The 27,915-nt window shown below is 40.3% G+C and overlaps 1 protein-coding gene across 3 annotated transcripts in view; it reads right to left on the bottom strand.

The window, feature by feature from the left end:
- The window catches only part of LOC149228208 (S-adenosyl-L-methionine-dependent methyltransferases superfamily protein), a 178,772-nt gene that overhangs the window by 72,566 nt on the left and 78,291 nt on the right, over positions 1-27,915 (bottom strand). The window lies entirely within an intron of this gene.

Genomic DNA, 27,915 nt, shown 5'->3' on the forward strand with positions numbered 1-27,915 from the left:
GAGGTGGACTCCTCAAGGATCTTGCCCATTTGCATTTCTTTCGAACTATAGTACTAGATCACCCCACCTCTCCCCTGGAGGTATTTGGGCAATCATGGCGAACTCCTCTTCCTCGATCTTTGCGGCTGCAGCCTGTGGATCATGTTTCTCGTCCTTGTCTTTCTTCTTGAGAGGACATTGCGTAGCGTAGTGACTAAATTCACCACAACGGAAACATTTGATCTTTGAAACATCTTTCTTCTTCTTTTGTTGCTCCTGCTGCCCCTTTGATGCAAGGGTTGCATTCTCTTCCTCCTCCTTGGGCTTCGTCCCACTATTGTTGTTGCCATCAAATTTGCACTTGACTAAGTCTCGCCTCATCTCTTCCTGCTGAAGAGAGGCCCACATTCCTTCCCAATCCAACAATTTCTCTCTACCCAGGATACTCTGGACAAACACCTGCCATTCTTCTAAAACTGAATTTAGGGCCGACCTCACCATCCCTGTAGTTTGAGGTGTTGATCCTACAGCTGCCAATTGATCTTCCTGAAGCTTTGATAGGAACAGATCAATGCGTTCCCCTTTCTCCATCTTAGCTGATCTCAGCTTCTCCTCCAAGTACATCTTCCACTGCTCAGAAGAACCTTGATATAGCGTAGCCAAGGCATTCCACTTCTCTTTGGTTGTCCCTTTGCCAGCAATGTGACATACAATGCGATCCCTCACTCCATCGAGGATCAACCGCTTGGCCTCCGCCATCTCGGCCTTGTACTTTTTGAGTGGATCTACATCACCGGGTACAGCTACCACACTATCGATGTACATCTTGAGATCATTCTCATCCAGAAGGCATTAGATCCTAGCCTTCCAGATCACATAGTTGGATGCTCCATCCAATCGAACTTGATCTCTCAGCCCATTAGTTGCCATCTCTGCCAACAAAATGTCGAATTGCCTCCTCTCTCCTCTGCGTTGCTACTGCGCTGGCCTATGCACTCCCTACTGGAGTTAGTAGATCTGCTCCTCTCTATTGCTACTCAACAAATGAGAATTCAGACTTCTTGGTTGGAAGTCTTCTGAGGAAGAATTCCCTCAAAATAGTGTCTCCTTCTCTCTTCTGATGTTTTTCTACCCAGCAACTGCTGCAGAAAACTGCATCTCACCAGAAACTGCTCTACGCTGAAACTTTTGTTGCACTGTTGCTGCTGAAAAATCTCGATCTGGAAATATTACCTCTCTGTCGACTCACTCAGAGAGATCTTCCACGAAAATCTTGCCCTCCTGGCTTGGATTGTGCAATCCCTCTAGGGATTCGATCTACTGCCTACGCAGCACTTCGATCTCCCTCCTTCTTGTGAAAATTCCTAAACCGAAATCCCTACTGCAGCAAATTGATGTTACTTCTACTTGTTAATCCATACAAGTTATTTATTGTGTTCCATGGTAAATATCAAAGTAAATACTACTGCAGCCTTCACTTAATTAAAAATAATATGCTGAAACAAGAAACTGAACAAGAAAAGATACAACACAAGTGACACGGTTATTTTTGGACAAATGTCCCCGAAAAAACCCAATGTGGGAAAACCAGTGCAACGGATCTAAGGGTTTTTATTACTAAGCAAAAGTTATTTCTAAATACAAACACTAGATGCCTTGCTGGAAATCCAATACAAAGAATATCACTCGACAGAAGAAATTAGTGAGATTACCTCACACTACACTACAAGTCCCGGCTGATCCGGCAGTTGAACCAACGAGTCCCTGGCTACCTCTGCACTGCCCTTGCACAGTCACTGCGTGGCCCTGCAGTGGCCTTTGAGGCACTGCGTGTTGAAGAATCTAGGGCAAATGTAGTTAATGTGATTCTTCTTTTCATGATAACTATTTGTGAGGTGTTTTTCAATTTTCCTTCTTATTCCAATATTCACTTATTATTATTATTATTATAGTGTGTCTCTGTTAGTTCATCAAATAGCTACCAAAAAAAGACACAAGGACACAAGATGTTGGCATTCTGCCAAGGCCAAAACCTCTCCCTCTTGGAGAGGAAAACTTGCACAAAATTCTTCTTATAGAGATTCTAATTGACGAATACCAAAACCATAACCCTTGACCTACTAGGCCACTCCAAGACCAAGACACCAATCCTCTTCTTATTGTTGAGATCATCATCATCATTACTGCTTCACCGAGATAATCATCATAATACCACAGAGGTCCTTAGTTGCACCATTGCCTGCTTCATCATCATGTCAACGAGGTGAGCTGCACTAAGAACTTGATCATGACCTTCACCATTGCCTGCTTCATCATTATGTCAATGAGGTGAGCTGCACTGAGAACTTGATCATGACCTTCACCATTGCCTACTTCATCATTATGTCAATGAGGTTGTGACTGTCTAGAATGTCGAGAATGTATGTGCTACAGTGTGATCCGAGTTCACCTTCATGACTGTGATTTCATCCTTCATTTAGATCAATACCAAGGAGGAGACTGTGATTTATGGAGACTGTAATTACCTTGCACTGTGATTTGTGCCGAGGAGGAAAACTTGTAGTTATTTACTGTCATTATCACTGAGATCACAGATATGTCCGAGATCCTATACCCATCTAATTCATGTACCTCTGTCCTTATCCAAAGTCACTTATCCGAGATTTATTACTGCACTTTTTCCAAGATTTCAGAGCTCTTGTACCTTCATCTGAAATCTAGATTCATCTGAGATTCTTTTTTCTGTGGTGACCTTAGTGGGCTATTTATAGTAGTTAGGTCTCTGTAAATAAGCCAACATGTCACCTTGAATTGTTGTGTCTCTTTATTGAGCCAACATAACATTAATATTCATTTTGAGGCCAACTTAGTTGTTCTCTTCATCGTTTTGCAGACAAACTTCTTCGTGCTTGTCTTTGGAGGATTGTGCTTGTCTTGGAGGGTTGTTCTAGACTTGTATACATTTTACATAGGCTCATGAAGAGCTCCTTATTCATGACTTTGACTCTTTGACCTTAAATCTAAATCCCAAGGCTCTCAATGGGAGCCATCTACAAAAATAAACTTCTTGCTCATGAAACCCATGCAGCAAGGAATAATAAATTTCCTTTCATGTTTTACAAAAATCATAACTACAATGTCATGAAAACGGAACCTAGTTACATTTTCTTCAACACTCCCTCTTAACTAGGGAGGTATTCATGATGGTACTTGGTCATTCTCAATCTGAAGAATTTCTCATAAGAAGAATCGGATTGGTAACCCATCTGTTATAGCATCATAGTAACCAACATTGTTTATAGCAAACCCTTGACTAACAACGCTATCTCACATAAGATCAGAGCAAATTGTTGGCGAGACCAATGATTTATAGACACCTTTATCATTGTCTCTTAAGGTGCATACCCACCCGGGGGTTCACTAAGTATGACCTTCTAGGAGTATTCTTATCTTGGGTTCCCAACCCTCAAAGAATATCGGTCGTCTTGCCTACTCTTACCTTGGATGCCCTACACATCCTCAAAGAGCATCGGATGTCAGATGATTACCTAATCCTCCATTCTTTCTTCCCAGGTGAAGACAAGAATGTTGTGTCTATCATGTGTCTACATTTCCATTCATGGCCTTCACCTAGACTTACAATTGTTAGTCCTAGTCTAGTGCATGACACATGAGATAGAAAAACACAATTGTCACTCCTTTTTAATCAAGGGTGATCTAATCCAAGCTCCCTCTTGATCAGGGACCTGTCAGAGCTCCCTCTTAGCTAGGGACTCTTCTATACATCAGCAACTTCTTCTTTGTGGGTCCTTCAGCTGCTTGATCAACTTCTCTCCTTGATGTCATGAAAGTTAGTTGAGCTTCTTTCTTGTAGGGCAACAGTCATCGATCACTTTCCTCCTTAGTTCGTCATGTCATTCCTTTCTTCATGGAAAGTGGCCTTCTTCATATCTGGAACCTTCGTCATATGACTACTTCTTTCTCATCATGCTTCTTCCATTCATCACATGAATGCTAGTTGTACTTGTAAGTAGCCCTGCATGAACTTATCCAGATATTATTCAAGAAATCAAATATATCATTAAATCAAATCGTACCTTACTAGGTGGCTCTTCATCATGACATCTTTTTGTAGAAATCATCATCCTACATTCAAGTTGACACATCTCCCAACGATATCCATTGTCAAGGGTCTATATTTTTTTCCATCAGAGTCTTCATATCTTTCCGGAAGATTTTCTAGTCAAATCTTCTTGATATTTTGGATGTTGATTGCCTTCATCAAGGTTGCATATCTCAAGATCTCTTCCTTCCTTACACATTCCATCAGAGTTTCTTAGTTGTGATCAGCCATCTCATACTTTATATGAGGACATATTATGTTGATTTCATCTAGTGTGTCTTATGTCTTCTTGCATCCTTTCAGAGGAGGAGATCTTTTTCTCTTCATCATGCTTCTCAAGATAGAAGTAATGATCTATGTTACCTTTAACCATATGACATGTCATTATAATATTAAACACAAGCATACATACCTTATTTTTACCTTCAGGTTATCGAGACTTCTTCCAGCAGAATCCTTGATTGAAGAGATCTTCAATCCCTTGATTTGCTTCACGTCATCACGTCATCATCTTATGGATTCCATAAGTTGGAGTTCCTATTGAAACACTTGCTTCCTCTCTAGATTAGTGAATCCTACGATGAGGATTCCTTCAAAGAATTTTGAGGATCTGGTATATCCCCAACTGGCAAATGTTTCCTTTTTGACTTGATGTATGATGAGCCTTGTCCTAGATGACTTCTTCCTTTCCCTCTGTTGAAGAATCAAGGGCAATTAGGTGTAGTGTGATTCTTCTTGACTTGATAACAATTTGTGGAGCCTTTTTACTTTTTCTTGTTAGCTTAATCTTCTTCTTCTTATTATTAATGTATGTGTGTGTACTTCATCAAACTGCTACCAAAAACATAAGAACAAGAACACAAGATGTTGGCTCTCTGCCAGGGCCAATTCCTCTCTTCTTTTGAGAGGAAAACCCTTCGGTAAATTTCTCTTATTGAAGCTTCTTATTGATCAATGCCAAACCCTAGACCCTTGACCAGAATATCCTCCAAGCACAAGTCATTCCTTTCTCCTTTCTGCACTTTGTTCCCCGACACTACCTTCTTTCGGCACTTCGTTCCCCGAGACTTTGGCCTCCTTATTTTGACACTTCGTTCTTCTTTCAACTGTTGGTAAACCTTGTTACACTTGCTCTAGAAGATATACCTTTGATGAGACCCTTTTCCTTATGATGATCCCTTCCTTCTCTTCACCAACCAACAAACTTGTATGAATGTAATGGGAGGGCTGTTATGACAGTAGAGACAACCTCCTTCTCTTCGCACGTGTCACTGTAATAGGCTTTAGAACAGCCCTATTAACTTCTCTTTTCTTCCTTGTATCTTCACTTGAGTGGGAGGCCCTTTAGGCCTAGGTTTCTAGCCCAAATGATGAGATATGTTGACTGTGAGTTGTTGTTGTTCTGACCGCAGGAAGACCCTTCCTTTCTCGAATGTGTGATTGCGTTTTTAACCTAGAAACAGACCTTAACCCTTCGGTGATGACTTCTCCTTCTTCGCTGCCCTTGGAGACTCTTCCTTCGTCCTTCAACTACCCTTTGTCTTCTACCTTCGCTGATTTCAGAGAGGAATGTTTGACGTTATGATGGAGTGGGCAACCTCTATATATAGAGGATTGTCCATCCTTTACGCTGACTAGAAGACTGCAGGCCGACTTGACATATATAATTCTTATTGCTTCTTTTGTACATGTCGTTGCATGGAAGAGACTTGTTGACTTTGCTTGGAGGTATTCTTTTGACTCTAATACATAAATATACATGGTGTAACATGCCCTTAAGGTCTTCCATAATTTCTTTTGACTCTTTGACTCACCTATAGCACTTTAACATGTGTTAGACCTATTTCAATGAGCAGGAAACTCATTGACATATATTTTAAAAATAATATTTCTTTTCTTGAATAAATACAAATATCAAAAGTACATTTATGAAGACCGAACCTAGTTACATTTCCTTCAACACTCCCTCTTAACCAGGGAGGTATTCATACAACATTACAAGGTGTTCGGCTATGTTTCAATCTTGAAGAATTCACATAAGAGAAACTAGATTGCCAATCCATCTGTTACAGCATCATAGTAACTAACATTGGTTCCATAACAAGGCCTTGATTGACAGCTCTATCTCTCAATAGATCAGAGCACAATGTTGGCGAGACCAATGACTTATAGACACCTTAGTCATTGTCTCTCAAGGTACATACCCAATCGGGTGTTCACTGAGTAAGACCTTCTAGGACTATTCTTATCTTGGGTTCCCAACCCTCAAAGAATATCGGTCCTCTTGCCTACTCTTGTCTTGGATACCCTACACATCCTTAGAGTATCGGATGCCAGATGATTACCCAATCCTCCCATTCTTTCTTCCTAAGTGAAGACAAGAATGGTGTATCTATCTCTCTCTCTCAATTGAGAAAGACATGCCCAAGTATCCACTGACAAGGTACTTGTCCAAGTTCCTTTGTAATTGGGAACTTGTAATAACTCCCTCTTAGCTAGGGACATGTCCATTCATCAGCGACTTCTTTTTAGTGGGTCCTCCAACTACTTGATCTCCTTCTTTCCTTTGATGTCATGAAGTCTTTGTTTGAACTTCTTCTTGGTAGGGCACCATCTATCGATCACTTTCCTTCCTGATTTGTCATGTCATTGATTCCTTCGTGGAAAGTGGCCTTCTTGTCATATATCAGGTTCTCTTGTCATCTGGCTACTCCTTTGTCATCTATCCATGCTTTGGAATACTCTTCTCATGGATGCTTCGTTGTACTTGCTTGTTTACATGCTTCGATCTAGTAGCCCTTCATGACTTCATCCTAATATTGCTTCAACATTAAAGGGTGCTTTTGTTGGATGGTTTCTTCATCATGACATCTTCGTGGAGTAGAATCAGTTATTTGCATCCTTCATATCTCCAAGGCCTTCACAGGTGTCAAGGGTCCTTTGATCTTTTTCTTCCTTTGTCAGAGTTGTCATGCCTTTTTCGGAAGATGTCTTCAAAGTGTCTTTGTCAGATAGAGATTCTTTGTGATCATGGTGTTCTTCACATGCTTGATCTCTTTCTGCATTTGCTTCTCCGTGGATAGATTAGTCAACCACCTTATGCTCCTTGTGGGAGCACTTCTTCATTGTTTGCTTCTAGGACTAGTCAGCATTCCTTCTTCACTTACTTCTTAGTCAGCGATCTCATACTCCTAATGTGAGTATTTCTTTTTGTTGACCTTCATAGCATTGTAGTACATGCCTTCAAGCATGTCATTGGTGAAAGAGATTCTTTCCTACTTGATCAAGTTATAGAACTATTCCCATGACTCAATAATATACATATGATAACATGACTAAACTTTGATGCATACATACCTCATCTCGATTCTCCTTTGACCCTCCTCGCTTCATTTGGTTGTCCTTGGTGTGGCCCTTCTTGCTTCATATTAGCTTGCCTGCATATCATCCTTTTCTTGAATCCCATGAATGGGACTTCCAATGAGACATCTGCTTTTGTTTATGAATCTTCTTTTGAAGATTTCATCAGAGGATCTTGAGGACCCTTACCCTACAAATGTTTCTTTTTTTTTATGATGGAGGTCTTCTAAGATTCTTAATCATGATCAATTTTCTTTCATTGTGGTTGAGGTTCTATACTAGATATGCTCCTTCTACATGAATATCTTGAGCTATATCTACCATGCTCCTATATTCTAGAAGATATTTCTAACCATGCATTTTGTTCTATTTATAAATGCTCCTTCTACATGAGTATTTTGAACTCTATGTACATCATGCTTCTAGATTCTAGAATATGTTTCTAGCCATGCAATTTTATTCTATTCCTACATGCTCCTATACTACTCAAAACTTTGAAAGAATACTTTAAGTAAAGAAGTAGACTTAGTCATAGTAGAGATCCGGAGGATCTTCCTTCTTTTGCTTCTTGTCTTCTTCTTTCATTTCTTGAGTCACATGAGCTTCTTCCCTTTTTCTTTTGTTGTTGTTGTCCTTCTTCAGTTTAGGACAATTCCTTTTGTAGTGTCCATATTCTTGGCATCCATAGCATTGGATTTTGGACATATCTTTGTTGTTTGTTCTTCGTGGACCAAATTTGCCAAATTTTCCCTTTCTCTTGGCCATGGTAGCAAATGCTTGCTCCTTTGATCCCACATCTTCCTTTGCTTTGAGTCTTGTTTCCTCTATCTTGCATAGAGACCACATTTCATTTAGTGGGATGGATTCCTTCTTGGCATTTATGCTTGATGAGGAGTTGCACCAATCCTCAGGTAGAGCATTGAGTACTACAGTTGTCATTTCTCTGTCAAATATGACTTCCCCTAGCTCTTGAAGTTGATCCCTCATCTCAGAGATCTTCATGAAGTAGGAAGTTATTCCTTTCTTTGATATCTTCATCTTGTACAGTTCATTTTGTAGAGATATCACTTCTCCAGCTGTGCTAACTGAGAAGAGCTCTACTAGTTTATCATAGATTTCTTTTAATGTTTCAAGTTTGGAGACATAAGGAATGAGAGAGTCTTTGATAGATTCTATTAGAATCCTTTGAGCTCTTGTCTCATCCTTATTGTATTTGGCTAAGACTTGAGTTTGTTCCTTAGCAAGGATAGCGATATTCACTTTGATGTGTTCTAGAAGTTCATTCTCCTTGAGAAGTAAATCAGTCCTCTTCTTCCATGCACGAAAGTTATTGGTACCTACCAATTTGTTGCTTTCCATGCAAAAAGACATACATGTATATTCAACAGGGGACATATACTTACTTGATAGATTTTGAGATGTGGTGGACTTGCTTTCTTCTTGAAGACTTGATGGCTTGCCTTCCTTAGATCTTGATGTTTTTCAAGTTGCTTTCTCCAAGTGGACTTGCTTGATGATGAGATGTGTGTGAGGGCTTGTAGATGATGTAGGTCCTTCTTTGATTTGTTCCTCTTGTAGGTGCCTTTATATAAGGCTCTTCTTCTTGCTTTGTAGTCTTCCTTGATGAATGATAGATGGTAGACCTTCTTGTTCTTGAAGTGATTGAGACTTCTTGGCTTGATGCTTCAACTTTTGTAGATGTCCTTCCTTGATGAGTGTTCTTGAGATGCCCTTTCCTTGATGTGTCACCTTAGCTCTGATACCATGTTGAAGAATCAAGGGCAATTAGGTGTAGTGTGATTCTTCTTGACTTGATAACAATTTGTGGAGTCTTTTTACTTTTTCTTGTTAGCTTAATCTTCTTATTATTATTATTAATGTATGTGTGTGTACTTCATCAAACTGCTATCAAAAACATAAGAACAAGAACACAAGATGTTGGCTCTCTACCAGGGCTAAAACCTCTCTTCTCTTGAGAGGAAAACCCTTCGATAAATTTCTCTTATTGAAGCTTCTTATTGATCAATGCCAAACCCTACACCCTTGACTAGAATATCCTCCAAGCACAAGTCAAGTCATTTCTCCTTTCTGCACTTTGTTGCCTGACACTTCCTTCTTTCGGCACTTCGTCCTCCTTCTTCTGACACTTCATTCTTCTTGTAACTGTTGGTAAACCTTGTTACACTTGCCATAGAAGATATCCCTTTGATGAGAACCTTTCCTTATGATGATCCCTTCCTTCTCTTCACCAACCAACGAACTTGTATGACTGTAGTGGGAGGGTTGTTATGACAGTAGAGACAACGTCCTTCTCTTTGCACGTGTGACTGTAGTAGGCTTTAGAATAGCCCTATTAACTTCGCTTGTATTCCTTGTATCTTTGCTTGAGTGGAAGGCCCTTTAGGCCTAGGTTTCTAGCCCAAATGATGAGATATGTTGATTGTGAGTTGTTGTTGTTCTAACCGCAAGAAGATCCTTCCTTTCTCGCACATGTGACTGCGTTTTTACCCTAGAAACAGACCTTAACCCTTCGGTGATGACTTCTCCTTCTTCGCTGCCCTTGGAGACTCTTCCTTTGTCCTTCAAATACCCTTTATCTTGTCTTCTACCTTCGCTGATTTCAGAGAGGAATGTTTGACGTTATGATGGAGTGGACACCCTCTATATATAGAGGATTGTCCCTCCTTTAGGCCGACTAGAAGACTGCAGGCCAACTTGACATATATAATTCGGATTGCTTCTTTTGTAGGTGTCGTTGCATGGAGGAGACTTGTTGACTTTGCTTGGAGGTATTCTTTTGACTCTAATACATAAATATACATGGTGTAACATGCCCTTCAGGTCTTCCATAATTTCTTTTGACTCTTTGACTCGCTTATAGCACTTCAACATGTGCTAGACCTATTTCAATGAGCAAGAAACTCATTGACATATATTATAAAAATAATATTTCTTTTCTTGAAAAAATACAAATATCAAAAGTACATTTATGAAAACCGAACCTAGTTACATTTCCTTCAACATCTTCAATGTCCACTGGGGTTTCTAAGAGCTATATCCTTCATGTTTTGTCTATCATGGACTTTGTCCTTCATGATTCCCATGGAGATGTCACGAGTTCTTGTTTCTAATGCTTCCATGATGCCACGATGCATCTTATCATCATTGTCATATCTTATAGCAAAAGCTTATGATAGGACCCTTTTGTGAGGGATACCATCTTACTCATGAGAGATTTGTTACTCCCTCTTTCCATGGCCCTTTTCTTCAACTTCCTCCATATGTCCGGTGATATGAGCTTCCATAATTTTAGCTATACCTATTATGCCTTGTTTGAGGACCAAACTTCCCTTTCCTTTCTACACATGATTTAGTCCTTTACCCTTCAATACTTTTGCCATCAACTTGTCTTTCTCTATTTAGCATAGAGACCATAAGTTGTCGAATGAGGTAACCTTCTTATCTTATGGATATTTGTTACCTTGATTATTTGTTAGTGTATTATGGTTATCTTCCTTTCTAGGTCTTGTTGATGGAAGATATCCTACATCCTTGGATATCCTTTACTTTCATGTAGATCAGATTTCATGTGACCTTCTTCATTGCATCTTTAGAGAATGAGTTTATCATCTACATCACTTTGATGTCTCCAATATTGCTATGTGAGGGGATCTTTCATAAGCATCCCTTTCCATAAATTCAGAGGAGACCTATTGATATGTTTAATGACTTCAGCTTCTTAGAGGACTATGACTATCCTCCTTCTTCATGCAAGGAATCTTGATGACCCATCAAATTATAGATGTCCTTGCAATTCATGAAGTCATTTAACCAAATTTATAAATTGAAAAGATACTTGTCATGTGAAGATGAAATCTTCACCTTGATCATGTTGATGATGGTTGAAGAAGATGTATGAGGGCTTCTTCTTGGATGATCTTCTTTCAAGTGAGAAAGCCTTTCCTTAATAGAAAAGGTTGCTCCCTTTTGATGATTTGTTGCTTCCTTGGATGGTCTTCTTCTAGGGCAAGGAGATGATCCTTGCTTGATTTCATAACCTTGGAGATGACAGTGCCTTCTTGCTTTCAATATGCCTTCATTTGTAGTGTGGATCAAGGTTGCTTCCATGGTGTCAATCTGTTCCAAGATGAGGTCTTGCTTTGTAGACAACTTTTATGAGGGTCTTGGTGGCCTTTTCAAGATCACTTGTTAAAATTGGAAACTAGGGCCAAACTCCATGTGGGTCATCTTATCTATGGCAGTTGATATTTTTGTTGGATTCCACTCGTCGAGAGGAGTAGGATTGATCTAAAGATCATCCGATTCCGACACGTATTCATAGAGATATGAATTTATTTGTGTTATGGCACAATTCGGCAAGGTCGGCCAGCAACCAAATTGCCCCCACATGTGCTCAACGTTTTAGTATAAAAAGGGGTGGCTTGCTAGTCATTTGGACACACTCTTCTTGTGATCTCTTCCTCTCCACTTGTCTTTGGGTTTTGGTGGGAAGAGAGATCCTAAGAGACAACGCTGCCCTAATGGAGAAGGCTCTACACTACCATGAAGAAGCCCTAATCGTTGGCCTAATGTTGCCCTAAGGAAGACATATGACAGCCATGGAAGGAGATGCCCTATAACGTTGTCAAGAAGGTGAATACGCAACAAGGAGGCCTATATGCTTAAGTGAAATCAACATTGTCCAAAGGAAGTCTATTTGGCGACTGCCCTAACCCTAATCGCAATCTCCTAGCCGTAGCACAGAAGGAAGAAACAGTGAGGAGATAAAGCGTTGTTTTAGGGTCAAAACAAGGGTTCAAGTTGATGTCCTGGAGGCCGAGGGTGCTAACTATTAGGCCGAGTTCTTGAGGGCTAAATGTTGTTGATTTTGACAATTCTTTGGGCATGTTTTAAGGGACTGAAAGCTACCAGTGGTTGTTGTGCTAGGCCATAGGCCATAGCACCATAGTTGGACTTGCGTAGGGCAGTCAAGGGTTGGCATATGCCCTTAGGTAGCAGCGTAGCAAGCGAGGGGCTCTCTTAGATTGGACCGCAGCTCTAAGGCAGTCAGCAAGGAAGATTCCTGGGCAGATTTGAGACGAATTGCCTTATAGACCATGCCGCAGATCAGAGGAAATGTAAGAGGGATTTTGTGCATATTTTATGTGTGTATTTTGTCTTTGTTTTGGCCGCAAAGATAGGAAGCTACAACAGCGAGTTCTAGAGATTGTTTGTGAGAGCCGAGAGGGCTAGTGAGACGCTCTTTCCTAATCACAGACATGTAAAGGAGACCGCAACCCAAACAGTGGTGGTTACCTTTGTTAGAAGGCTGGTTTGTATTGTTGGAACATGACTATGTGTTGTTGGGTGGCATGTGGAGGTTCCAAGGCCAACAGAAATGTATAGTGATGCCTAGAAGGACAAGCAACCTAGTTGGGAAAGGGAGTCGCAGTGAATTGTGGTAGTTTTGGAGTGCTATCACATTATGTTATGTGCCCTAACCAGTGATAGGAAGCTACAGCAGTAAAGCACAGAAATCAAGGCAAATGATGGGTACAACATTGAATGGTGCAGCATAGTGGACAGTGACAGTGGTGCAACACAGTGATGCACAGTGCAGCATGATGAATAGTGCAGCATGACAATGAAGAGCAGCATGTTGGGTACAACATGATGAGGTACAGCTCAGTGATGGTGCAGCATGGTGCAACACAGTGATAGATAAAGCAAGGTGATGGAATCCCCTGTGTTCAGAGCAGCTGCCTCATGTGCCATCTTCTTAGAGAAGATGTCTGCTCTTATTTAGATAAGTCAAAATGTTGACTTCTGAGGTATATGTACTATCTCTCTCTCTGTGGAACTATTGAAGAACATATAAGAAGACTTGATCAAGGGTTTCCCCACATTGGGGTTTGTCCCTAGCTGACACCACATCTTGCGTCCTCTTGTCTTCTGCGATTTATGTTTATGCTCTATCTGCATTTTACTATCATGCTAAAAGTCATTGCTAATCTAGAATTGATATTGAGCTAATATGGAAAATTGAAGTAAATTTGCTATCAGCATAGAACATACCTAAAATTAACATGGAATCAGAGCGAGGTTAAGACAAAACCCAAGCAAGAGTGAAAGAGCAATCACTGAAGACAGTTGGAAAGGACAAAAAGGCTCAATGGGTTCCTCATCCCTCTTCAAATTCGTCAAGGATGAAGTCGAAGCAAAGAATATTATCTGAGTGGCGCAGCGGAAGCATATGATGGCTTATCTAAAGATCACTTCAATGGGAAGTCTGGATCTAAGGGTGGAAGGAAAGGAAGATGCCTTGCTTGCAATAAGTTCGGCCATTATGCGAAGGAGTGTCTGAATGGTAGGGACACATCACTTGATGATGATAACAATCATTCCTGGGACATCTTCAATGATCGGAGGAATGACAGGTAATGCAGGTCATCAAGGAAATGGCCGACTCTTCAAAGAAAGCAAGGAACTGTAGGTATGAAGAACCAAATGTTGTTTCTGATAAGCTAAAGAAGTATTATCTTATATTGGCCCTCTCCACTACTTCTCCTCCAGACTCTTTAGGACTCTGTCTTATTGATAATAGTGCTACAAGGCACTTCATCGGATAGAAGGAAGCTCTCTCTAATTTGGTAGAGATGGAAACAATCGTGGGGATTATATTTGGAGTCAATGCCACATATCCTGGAAAGGGTGTAGGGAATGTTACCCCTCAATAGAATGAGGGTAACACAATTCATTTACAAGAAGTTCTTTATGTAGAACCTGGTGTCCATTCCAGCAATGGAAGTCAAAGGTTTCAAGGTGGCATTCATCGATGGAAAGGTACGTGTTTGAAAAATGAATTTTTCAAAGATGCTTTTATTCTTGAGTTCAGGGTTGGCAATTTGTATCAAGTTGCAGGAAGTCCATTGGGGACCATGTCAGTTGACACATCTCTTCTATAGCACTGAAGGTCTACTTATTATGGGACCCTACCCAATGTGAGTCAGATGGTGACAGGGATGCATGAATTCAAGAAGAGCATGAAGGTACATGTCCGAGATGTACCGAAAGAAAATCTTAAAAGGGGACCATTCCGCTCATGTAGCAAGTCCACAGGTTTGGAACAACCCGAGGAGTTTGAGATTCATGATCAGGAATCTCATGTATGCAGGTTGAACAAAGCTCTCTATGATTTACAGCTAACACACCGGGCTTGATATGAGAGGAATGATAGTTGTCTAATGAAGCTGAGATTCACTAGGAGTGAAGCCGATCCAAACCATTACTTGAAGGTTGTGGATGATAAACCTCTCATACTGGTACCTTATGAGAAAGACCTCCTTTTGACAGGTGCAGACCCTCTCATTTGCAAAAGTAAGAGGAAGTTGGATTTCAGATTTGGAATGGTGAACTACAAGCCCATGACTACCTCGATGAAGCCTAACATTCAGAAGTTATTTGGTAGTGATGCCAGACCTGATTTGGGAAGTGCCTCTCAGTTTCATAAACTCATTCTAGCATTGATGTTGTTGGTGAACTCCCGTCCGGATATATGTTTTGCAGTTAGCAGGTTGAGCTCATAAATCAATGAGCCTCACTGGATTGGTGCCAAGAATCTTTTGAGATATCTTCGGGGCACAATCTCTCATGGATTGAAATACATTGTCAAAAATGTCAAGCTGCATGATTATTCGAATGTTGACTGGGCAGGTAGTGTGGAGGATTGCAAGAGCACTTCTAGGTGCTGGTTCTCTTTGGGTTCTGCTACGATATTCTGGATGAGTTGGAATCAGAAGTCGGTTTCTTTGAGCACCGTTGAGACCGAATATACAGCTACGAGTATGACCTCGCGTGAAGCTGCCTAGTTGAGGAAGCTCTTCAGTGAGCTGTTTGGACACATGCTAGATACCACCGTGATCTTCTGTGACAACCAGAGGGGATTCAGTTGTTGAGGAATCCCATATTCTATGATCACTCCAAGCATATAGACATCAGGTACCACTTTATCTAGGATATGGTACATCGAGGAGCAAGAAGGCTCCATCGCATTGGGACTGATGTGCAGGTCGCCAACATTCTGTCAAAGCCCCTGGGAAAGGTCAAATTTGTGACTTTCCGAGAACGACTAGGAGTCGTGGAGAGACTCTCTCCTAAGGGTCTTGTATGATATGGACATTGAGCTCTGGGAGCTTTGGGGGCTTGGGGGTACATCTTGGAGCGATGAGCAACCATAGGGTGAGTGGTTCAACCTTCCCCTAGTGGTCTACTATGTAGGTAGGATGAGTGGTTCATCCTTCTCCTGCCGAGACATAGTCATAGGGTGAGTGGTTCAACCTTCCCCTAGTGATTTGTTGTGTACAGGGTGAGTGGTTCAGCGTTCCCCTGGGATACCCTTGGCAACATGTAGGGAGGATGAGTGGTTCATCCTTCTGCCGAAACATCCTACCAATGCAATCTGGGACTCATGGGAAGTACCTCTCATCTGGCCAATGAGCAAGGAAATGAGGATAGGGACCATAGTAGTACCAATGGACGCATCGTGTTACTACCGTACTCGCTATGCTAGGATGATATTGATCTGGGATCAATTGGAACTGACTTCGGGTCAGTAAGAGTGATATAACTCACTCTCTTTTGGAGCTGATCTCGCATCAGTAAGAGTGGTATGATACACTCTCTTTATTTGGAACTGATTTCAGATCAGTAACAGTGGTATGAGACACTTTCTTTTATATGGGACTGACTTCGAGTCAATAGATGATGGTATGATTCATTCTCGATCATTTCTTCTTCTTCATAGTTCAACAGAGCAGAGCATAGCAGTGCAGGGCACTGATGGCAGAGATAGTACAGTCTGCCAGATGGATCAGCAGATGGAATTCTCCCTAGTTGAGAGGGAGTGTTAAAATTGGCAACTAGGGCCAAACTCCATGTGGGTAATCTTATCTATGGCAACTGATATTTTTGTTGGATTCCTCTCATCGAGAAGTGTAGGATTGATCTAAAGATCATCCGATTCCAACACGTGTTCATCGAGATATGAATTTATTTGTGTTATGGGACAATTCATCAAGGTCGGCCAACAACCAAATTTCCCCCACATGTGCTCAACGTTTTAGTGTAAAAAAAGGTGGCTTGCTAGTCATTTGGACACACTCTTCTTGTGATCTCTTCCTCTCCACTTGTCTTTGGGTTTTGGTGGGAGGAGAGATCCTACGACACAACGCTGCCCTAATGGAGAAGGCTCTACGCTATCATGAAGAAGCCCTAACCGCTGGCCTAATGATGCCCTAATGCTGCCCTAAGGAAGATCATATTACATCCATGGAAGGAGATGCCCTATAACGCTGTCAAGAAGGTGAATACATAGCAAGGAGGCCTATATGCTTAAGTGAAATCAACGTTGTCCAAAAGAAGTCTATTTGGCCACTGCCCTAGCCCTAACCACAGTGTCCTAGCCGCAACATAGAAGGAAGAAATAGTGAGGAGATAAAGGGTTTTAGGGTCAAAACAAGGGTTCGAGTTGATGTCATGGAGGCCGAGGGTGCTAGCTGTTAGGCCGAGTTTTTGAGGACTAAACGTTGTTGATTTTGACAGATCTTTGGGCATGTTTTAAGGGACTGAAAGCTACTAGTTGTTGTTGTGCTAGGCCGCAAGCCATCGCACCATAGTTGGGCTTGCGTAGGGCAGTCAAGGGTTGGCATATGCCCTTAGGTAGTAGTGTAGCAAACGAGGGGCTCTCTTAGATTGGGTCGCAACTCTAAGGTAGTCAGCGAGGAAGATTCCTGGCAGATTTGAGACGAATTGCCTTACAGACCATGTCGCAGATCAAAGGAAATGTAAGAGGGCTTTTGTGCATATTTTATGTGTGTATTTTGTCTTTGTTTGGGCCGCAGAGATAGGAAACTACATCAGCGAGTTCTGGAGACCGTTTGTGAGAGCCGAGAGGGCTAGTGAGACGCTCTCTCCTAGTCACAGACATGTAAAGGAGACCGCAACCCAAACAATGGTGGTTACCTTTGTTAGAAGGCTCGTTTGTATTGTTGGAACATGACTGTGTGTTGTTGGGTGGCTTATGGAGGTTCCAATGCCAACAGATATGTATAGTGATGCCTAGAAGGACAGCGAGGACAAGCAACCTAGTTGGGAAAGGGAGCCACAATGAATTGTAGCAGTTTTGGAGGGCTATCACATTGTGTTATGTGCCCTAACCAGTAATAGGAAGCTACAACAATAAAGGCATATGATGGGTACAACAGTGAATGGTGTAGCACAGTGTACAATGACAGTGGTGCAGGACAGTGATGCACAGTGCAGCATGATGAATAGTGCAGCATGACGATGAAGAGCAGCATGTTGGGTACAACATGATGAGGTACAGCTTAGTGATGGTGCAGCACGGTGCAACACAGTGATAGGTATGGCAAGGTGATGGAATCACCTGTGTTTAGATCAGTTGCCTCATGTGCCATCTTCTTAGAGAAGATCTCTGCTCTTATTTAGATAAGTCAAAATGTTGACTTTTGATGTACATGTACTATCTCCCTCTCTGTTGAACTATTGAAGAACATATAAGAAGAATTGATCAAGGGTTTCCCCACATTGGGGTTTGTCCCTCGCTGGCGCCACATCTTGTGTCCTCTTGTCTTGGCTTGTCTTCTGATGTTTATGTTCTATCTACATTTTACTATCATGCTAAATGTGATTGCTAATCTCGAATTGACATTGAACTAATATGTAAAATTGAAGTAAATTTGCTATCAGCATAGAACATACCTAAAATTAACACTTGTGAGCATAAAAGTTCTTGTTGTCGTAGACTCTTGTTAGGTCCCTATAATACTAGCAATTCCCCCATTACTATTATCGTTGTATCCCTTATTGTTATTGTTGTGCCCCTATTGTCGCCATATTGTTATTATTGTGTCTTTATGAAAATTGAAGTAAATTTGCTATCAGCATAGAACATACCTAAAATTAACACTTGTGAGCATAAAAGTTATTGTTGTCGTAGACTCTTGTTAGGTCCCTATAATACTAGCAATTCCCCCATTACTATTATCGTTATGTCCCTTATTGTTACTGTTGTTCCCCTATTGTCCCCATATTGTTATTATTGTGTCTTTATATTATTATTGTTAGGTCGGCTTTGGTTATATTGTGACCCCTTAGACTCCTATATATAGAAAGGAAGTTTTGTCATTTGAATCATCTAAGAATTGTTCATTTGTGTAATGTAAAGGAGGTTGCCCCCTCGAACAGGCTTATTTCTAAGGCATTGATCTATCTTTTCTATCTTTTTGTGAGCCGGTTTCATTACATTTGGTATCAGAGCTTTGGATTCTAAAGTTTCGCTGCTCCAAAAAAATCATCGTGGAATTTGCACTATAACTTTTTTTTGTGACGTTTCAGAAGCTTAAAAAAACCCATTTGGGACGAAATCTCGCTGAACCTCGGGCCCAAATTTCAGATCTTGACTCGCCTTATTTTCGTAGATATAATCTGAGGAAGTTAGGGTTTTTGCAGACCCCTAAATTACATTCCAAACAGGTGACCTTGGGAAAATCGTCATAACTTTCGCTCTGAGTATCAGATTGAAGTTTTGTAAGAAGTTACAAAAAGAGGACAGACTGTAGTTTTTTGGGTATTATTTTCAGAACCTAAGGTTGAAACAGTGACCCGCGACACGTCGTACAAGTTCGCTCTACTGAACCAGTCTATACTCAGGTCATTGTGGGAGATTTGGCATAACTCTTCATTGGAGAATCCAATCTTGATCAGACTTGCGAGGTTAGAAAGATTACTCAAAGGGTTACCACAGGAAGAAATTTCAGACCTTGGAGATCCAAAATTATAGAGATACATCAAATTCAATATTGAGCTCCTACAAAGTAAAAAAAGGTGTGTAGTTTTTTTTTAATTTTTGCATAAGCTTGGTTTGAAAAATTAGTTTGAAGGAATTCAAAGGGCATAGTGAAGCATTATTATCGGTAATTGATGCCCCGAAGAAAGAAAATGGAAACACCTAGTAAGCAACCTGAAAGCTCTAGCATGACTCATGAAGAAGAAGAAGAAATGCAACATAATATATCAAAATTACGAGACCAAGTGCAACAAATTTCACTCACACAGAAAGTAACAGAAGTTAAGATGGATGGTTTAAAGAAAGACATAGAAGCTAAGATGTATAGCGTGGAAGCTAAGATGGACGGCGTGGAAGCTAAGATGGATGATTTAAAGAAAGGCATGGAAGATTTGAAGACAGATTTGACAAAGTTTCTACAAGAAATGCTTACTAATGGTGAAAGGGTAGTAAAGAAAACTCATGATGAGAACAAAATAAATGTTAATCATGATTTCATATACTCTAACATTGGATTGAAGAACCACCATGTTCCAAAGATCAATATGAGGAAGTTTGATGGCAAGGATCCTGGAACATGGATACTACAGATGGAGCAATTTTTCGATCTCCATAATGTGCAAAACACACAAAAGGTATGCATTGCAACTTTATATTTAGAACCAAATCAATTTGTATGGTATTGATGGCTTTTCTCTCGTAAACAAATTGTCACTTGGACTATTTTTACGGAGGAAATGATAGCACATTATGAGGATATAAAAAGCAACATTGTTTTTAGCCAATTGATAAATCTCAAACAAAAGGGTTCAATGATGGAGCACATTGAGGACTTCCAAAAATTTAATATAAAGGTAAAAGATATTCCAGAGGAGCATAGGATTGATGTGTTCATAGGGACTTTAAAAGATAACATCCAACATGAGATTCGCCTTTGGGAACCAGATTCATTGGAGAAGGCATTCAAGTTGGCAAGAAAAATGGAAAGCAAAATTATGGCAACAAGGAAGCCTACCACTCACAATCATAAAGATGGAAGTGTTGCTGCCCCTAGCCATCCACAACCTACAAGGTTGACACCACAACAATTGGAAGAAAAAAGAGCAAAAGGGCTTTGTTACAGTTGTGATAACAAATACACTAAAAGTCGTAAGTGTGTCGAGAAGAAATTATTTTACATAGATTGTGAAGAGAAGGAAGACAAGGAACAAGAAATGTCAAAAGAAGAGGATATACACCAGGAACAAACCCTAGAAAAAGAATAAATGAATCCAACCATATCTTATAATGCATTCGTTGGAATTACCACTCCTCAAACTATCAAGTTAGAAGGGCATATCAAAAAGAAAAAGGTAATAGTGTTGATTGATTCAGGAAGTACCCATGATTTTATTCATTGTAAGATAGCCAACGAATTGAATTGCTTCCTATATCCAGCACCAGAGTGTCAAGTGATGGTTGCAAGTGGAGGAACCATAAATTACTGAGGAAAAGCGCCATAATATCAAGCTATCCATGGGAGAATATGTATTGAATAACCCAATGCTTTCCATTCCAATGGGTGGTGTTGATGTTGTACTAGGAGTCCAATGGCTACAATCCTTGGGTACAATAGCTTTTAATTTTCAAGAACTTTTCATGAAACTCTCTTCAGAAGGAAAGGAAGTTGAATTAAAGGGTATCACAGGGAAACCGGGAAAGATAATCAACTCTAACGGAATGACAAAGCTTCTAAAGAAAGAACAACGAGGCATAATTGCACAATTATGTTCAATAGAGGTTCCCACATAGAAATTATCCATTTCTCCAGATCTCCAAAAAGTCTTGGACAATCATTCCAAGGTATTTGAGACTCCCAAAGGCCTCCCACCTATTCATGGTCATGATCATGCTATTAATTTGATTCCAGGAAGTGTTCCTCCAAACATCAGGCCTTACAGATATTCCTATGTCCAAAAGAGTGAAATTGAACATATGGTTGCAGAAATGCTAGAGGCTGGTATAATTCAACCTAGTCAAAGTTCTTTCTCTGCTCCAGTAGTATTGATTCATAAGAAGAATGGATCATGGTACATGTGTCCAGATTATAGGGAGCTCAACAAGCTCACTATTAAAGATAAATTTTCCATTCTGTTATTGATGAATTATTGGATGAATTGCATGGATCAATTTACTTCACCAAGTTGGATCTTTGTTCAGGATATCATCAAATCATAATGAAAACTGAAGACATTCCAAAAACAGCTTTTAGAACTCATGAGGGTCATTATAAATTTTTGGTCATGCTTTTTGGCCTTACTAATGCACCTTCTACATTTCAAGGTTTGATGAATTCCATTTTCAAACCCTTCCTTAGAAAATTTGTGTTAGTATTTTTTGACGATATACTAATCTACAGCAATCTTGGAAGGATCATGTCTAACATGTTGACATGGTGCTCAAACTATTGGAGGAGAAACAATTATATGCAAAAATCTCCAAATGTTTCTTTGGAGTACAAGAGGTGGAATATCTGGGTCATATTGCATCTCATGAAGGTGTTAAGGTAGACCCTAGCAAAATTAAAACCATATGGAAAATTCCCACATCCATAAAGCATCTATGAGGATTTCTCAGGTTGACAAGGTATTATCGCAAGTTTGTTAAGAATTATGGGAGAATAGTAGCTCTAACAACATTATTGAAGAAAGATGAATTTTCATGGACTCCAGAAGCAACGAAAGCCTTTGAACATCTTAAAGAGGCAATGTGCCAAGCACCAGTCTTAGCTACACCGGACTTCACAAAAACCTTTATTGTGGAATGTGATGCCTCAAGAAATGGAATTGGTGTTGTTTTAATGCAAGAAGAAAGACCCATTGCTTTCAAAAGTCATCCAATCAAAGGAAAGTATTTACATAAAGCTATTTATGAGAAGGAAATGTTGGCAATACTACATGCACTTAAGAAATGGAGACCCTACCTAATGGGAAAACACTTCAAGGTAAAAACAGATCATGATAGTCTTAAATACTTTTTAGAACAAAGATTATCTTCAGAAGAGCAGCAAAAATGGGTCACAAAGATGTTGGGTTATGACTTTGAAATCATCTACAAAAAAGGGAAGCAAAATGTTGTGGCAGATGCACTCTCAAGAAAGGATGAGGATGTGGAAGCATTTCTTTGCGTCATTTCTATTATCCAACCAGATTGGATAAACGAAGCAAGGGATGAATGGAAGAATGACGAGGAAGTGTGGGCACTCATTCAAAAGATACAACAAGATCCCAGTACATCTGATACATTTAGCTGGAAAAATGATTCGTTATGGTACAAGGATCGGTTATACCTATGTAAGAATTCACAACTCAAACAAAAGATTCTTAGGGAATTGCACACCTCTCCCTTAGGAGGGCACTTAGGATTTCTAAAAACCTACCATAGGGTTAAGAAGGATTTTTTTTGGGATGGCCTTAAATTGGATATTCAAAAGTTTGTGGCGGAATGTTTGGTTTGCCAACAAAATAAAGTTGAAACAATTAAGACCCCAGGACTATTACAACCTTTATCCATTCCAAGCCAACGTTGGGAGGAGGTTTCAATGGATTTTATCACAGGTTTACCCAAGTCCGAAGGAAAGAGTGTTATCATGGTGGTAGTTGACAGACTTACCAAGTATGCACACTTTTGTTCATTATCTCATCCATTTAAAGCGAGTACAGTTTCTACTACATTTATGGAAACAATTCAAAAGCTACATGGAAACCCAAAGATTATTGTAAGCGACAGAGATCCCATTTTCACTGGAAATTTTTGGACAGAATTATTTTCTTGTCTTGGTACTCAGCTCATAGCTCATCTTATCATCCTCAATCTGATGGGCAAACTGAGATAGTAAACAAATGTTTGGGAAGATATCTTCATTGCTTTGTCTCTGATAAATAGACACAATGGGTAAAATGGTTGCCTCTAGCTGAATGGTGATATAACACTTCCTTCCATACTCCAACAAAAATGACCCCATTTATGGCACTTTATGGATATCATCCACCATCCATCACATCATATTTAAGAGAAAATTCTAAGGTTCAAGCAGTGGAAGATCACATCGAGCATCAGCAACAAGTTTTCCAACTCTTAAAGGATAACCTCACCTTGGCGCAGAATAGAATGAAACAGCGGGCAGATCAACATCGCAGCGAAAGAAGTTTTGATGTAGGTGATTGGGTATTCCTACAGCTACAACCATATAAACAAATATCCCTCAAGTAAGCTAAGAAGGATAATAAATTATCACCAAAGTATTATGGTCCGTACAAGGTGTTGCAAAAGATAGGTACTATGGCATACAAATTGGAGCTTCTTGCAGCTTCTCGAGTGCACCCAGTTTTCCATGTTTCATGCTTAAAGAAGGTTATAGGTGACAAGCTTCCAGTTCAAACAATATTTCCAGAACTTGATGAGGAAGGAAAAATCATATTGGAACCTGAAGCAGTCAAAGAAACAAGAACTCGACAGCTACGAAATCGATCAATTTCAGAGTATCTCATCAAGTGGAAGAACTTACCCATTGAAAATTCCACATGGGAGGATGAGAATTTTATACAGAAGCATCCATAACTACTCAAGCGTTGAGGACAACACTTTTTTGAAGGAGAGGGGCATGTTAGGTCCTTATAATACTAGTGATTCCCCCATTACTATTGTCGTTGTATCCCTTATTGTTATTGTTGTGCCCCTATTGTCCCCATATTGTTATTATTGTGCCTTTATATTATTATTGTTAGGTCGGATTTGGTTATATTGTGACCCCTTAGACTCCTATATATAGAAAGGAGGTTTTGTCATTTGAATCATCTAAGAATTGTTCATTTGTGTAATGTAAAGGAGGTTGCCCCCTCGAAGAGGCTTATTTCTAAGGCATTGTTCTATTTTTCTATCTTTTTCTGAGTTGGTTTCATAACAACTCTCTTCTAGATTGCATAGACAAAAATCCTTTGCTATTGTAGACTTGATCCTTTAATCTTGACAAAACCCTTAAACTTGTTTTAATGCCCTTCTTGAAGACTAGTCCTTATCTGTCTCTTTTGTTTCCCTTCCTTTGACTTCAGCACCTTAGCTTTGATACCATGTTGAAGAATCTAGGGAAAATGTAGTTAATGTGATTCTTCTTTTCATGATAACTATTTGTGAGGTGTTTTTCAATTTTCCTTCTTATTCCAATATTCACTTATTATTATTATAGTGTGTCTTCGTTAGTTCATCAAATAGCTACCAAAACAAAGAGACAAGAACACAAGATGTTGGCATTCTGCCAAGGCCAAAACCTCTCCCTCTTGGAGAGGAAAACCCGCACAAAAATCTTCTTATAGAGATTTCAATTGACGAATACCAAGACCATAAACCTTGACCTACTAGGCCACTCCAAGACCAAGACACCAATCCTCTTCTTATTGTTGAGATCATCATCATCATTACTGCTTCACCGAGATAATCATCATTATACCACAGAGGTTCTTAGTTGCACCATTGTCTGCTTCTTCATCATGTCAACAAGGTGAGCTGCACTGAGAACTTGATCATGACCTTCACCATTGCTTGCTTCATAATTATGTCAACGAGGTGAGCTACACTAAGAACTTTATCATGACCTTCACCATTGCCTGCTTCATCATTATGTCAACGAGGTTGTGACTATCTAGAATGACGTGAATGTACGTGCTACAGTGTGATCCAAGTTCACCTTCATGACTGTGATTTCAGCCTTCATTTAGATTAGTACCGAGGAGGACACTGTGATTTATGGAGACTGTAATTACCTTGCCTTGTGATTTGTGCCAAGGAGAACCTGTAGTTGTTTACTGTCATTATCACTGAGATCACAGATATGTCCGAGATCTTGTACACATCTAATTCATGTACCTTTGTCCTTATCCGAAGTCACTTATCTGAGATTTCTTACTGCACCTTTTCCCGAGATTTCAAAGCTTCTATACCTTCACCTAAAATCTAGAGACATCTGAGATTCTTTTTTTCTGTGGTGACCTCAGTGGGCTATTTATAGTAGTTAGGTCTCTGTAAATAAGCCGACATGTCACCCTGAATTGTTGCGTCTCTTTATTGAGCCGATATAACATTAATATTCATTTTGAGGCCGAATTAGTTGTTCTCTTCATCGTTTTGCAGGCAGACTTCTTCGTGCTCGTCTTTGAAGGATTGTGCTTGTCTTAGAGGGTTGTTCTAGACTTGTATACATTTTACATAGGCTCATGAAGAGCTCCTTATTCATGACTTTGACTCTTTGATCTTAAATCTAAATCCTAAGGCTCTCAGTGGCAACCATCTATAAAAATAAACTTCTTGCTCATGAAACCCATGCAACAAGGAATAATAAATTTATTTTCTTGTTTTACAAAAATCATAATTATTATGTCATGAAAACCGAACCTAGTTACATTTTCTTCAACACTGCGTCACCTTTCTGTTGGATCAATTTTCTCTCAGGAGCTTCGACTTTAGCCCTCCCAGCTCAGAACGTCAAAACCCTAGCAAAATCTCGGACTTCACCTTGGAAGGCACTACGTTGCTCTGCATGAGCCCTTCCTGGCGCTGCGTCACCCTCACTGGGCACTGCACTGCCTCCTCTGCGTCTTTCTCAGCCTCTCTGCTACGTATTCTTGGCTCCAGAGAAGATGCTCCAGCCAAAACTATCTTTGCCCCTCTCTGCGTGATCACCACAAAATCACTACGCTGCTCTCTAGCTCAACAATTCAATCTGACTGATCAACTCTCTGTGTGTTTTCCAAATGACCCTCAAGCCTCCTTAAATAATCTTCTCGTTGACATTCAACGGCCTAGATTAGAAGTTAATCAATGGCTAAAGTCATTTATGTTTGATCCTCGTCTTCTTCTAGAAGTTACACCCACAATTAGATTAATATCCATTAATTATTTTAATTTCCTAAGTTTAGACTTAGGAACCCATTAAAAATAATTAATTATTTTAATAAAAATGTCTCTGAGTGGAACTTCCCAAATCGCTTGGAATACATGTGCCCAAGCCTCCTTGCAAAATTTGAGACTTAGAGCACATTTGATGCTCCTGCTGCCCCTTAGATGCAAGGACTGCATTTTCTTCCTCCTCCTTGGGCTTTGACCCACTACTGCTACTTCCATCAAGATTACACTTGACCAAGTCTCTCCTCAGCTCCTCTTGCTTAAGAGTTGCCCACATCTCGTCCCAATTTGGCAAAGTCACCCTGCCCAGGACACAATGGACAAAGACTTGCCACTCATCTGAGACTGAATTGAGGGCCAGTCTAACCAACTTGGACCTTTGAGGTGTAGACCCCACAGCTGCTAACTCGTCCCAAGTCTCCTGAAGCTTCGTGAGGAACAGATCTACGCACTCCCCCTTCGGCATCTATGCATATCTTAGTTTCTGTTCTAAGTACATCTTCTGCTACCCAGAAGATCCTTGATATAGCGTTGCCAAGGCATCCCACATCTCCCTAGTAGTTCCTCTGCTAGCGATGTGACAGACTCCATGACCCTTTACTCCATCCAGGCTCATCCTCTTAGTCTTCACCATTTCTGCTCGGTACTTCTTCAACAGATCTTGATCTGCAGGCACAACCACCACGTTGTCGACATAGGTCTCGAGAGAATGTTCATCTAGAATGAATGGCATCCTTGCCTTCCAGATGACGTAGTTGGATGCTCCATCCAACCTGTCCTGATCTCTCAGCCCACTGGTTGCCATCTCTGCCACGAAAATGTCGAACTTGTCCTCTCTGCTCTTACTATTGCTGCTCAACCAATAAGAAAATGGACTTCTTAGCGAGAAGTCTACTAAGGAAAATTCCCTCACTGTGCTTCTCTTCTCTCTTCTAATGTCTTTCTGCCCAGCAAAATGGCGTGCAAAATAAAATTGCATCCCACCAGCTCTTCCTCACGCTAAGGCTCAACGTTGCTCCCTCTGCCACAGCAAAATTTCAATCTAAAAGCCCTTCCTCTCTGTCGACTCACTTAGAGAGAGACTGCCTCGAAAATTCAGCCCTCCTGGCTTGGACTGCGCAAATCCCTCTGGGGATTCGAACTACTGCCTCCTACAGCGATTTCGATCTCCTTTTCTGCTGAGCGTTGAGCACGGTTCTTCTTGTCTCACTTGCACTGCTCTGATACCATGTGGAAATTCCTCAACCCGGGAATCCCTACTGCAACAACTAATGATATTTCTCCTACTTGTTAGATTTAGATGAACAAGTTATTTGCAGTTTCCTACGGCAAACATCGAAATACATACACTGCAACCTACACCATTAAAATAATATGCCGAAACAAGAAATTGAACAATAGAGAAAGATACAACACAAATGACACAGTTGTTTTTGGACAAACGTCCCCGAAAAAACCCAATGCGGGAAAACCGGTGCAACAGATCTGAGGGTTTTTATTATTAAGTTGAAGTTATTTCTGAATAAAATATTTGGATGCCTTGCTGGCAATCCATTACAGAGAATATCACTCGGCAGAAGAAATTAGTGAGATCAATGTTTTAAAACTCCGACTCCGACTCCGACTCGGTATCGACTCGGCCGGCTCAATT

Source organism: Pinus tabuliformis, chromosome J (assembly GCF_031772625.1).
Source record: "Pinus tabuliformis cultivar Carrire ecotype Pingquan chromosome J, CPIR1, whole genome shotgun sequence".
NCBI classification, from domain to species: Eukaryota; Viridiplantae; Streptophyta; class Pinopsida; order Pinales; family Pinaceae; genus Pinus; species Pinus tabuliformis.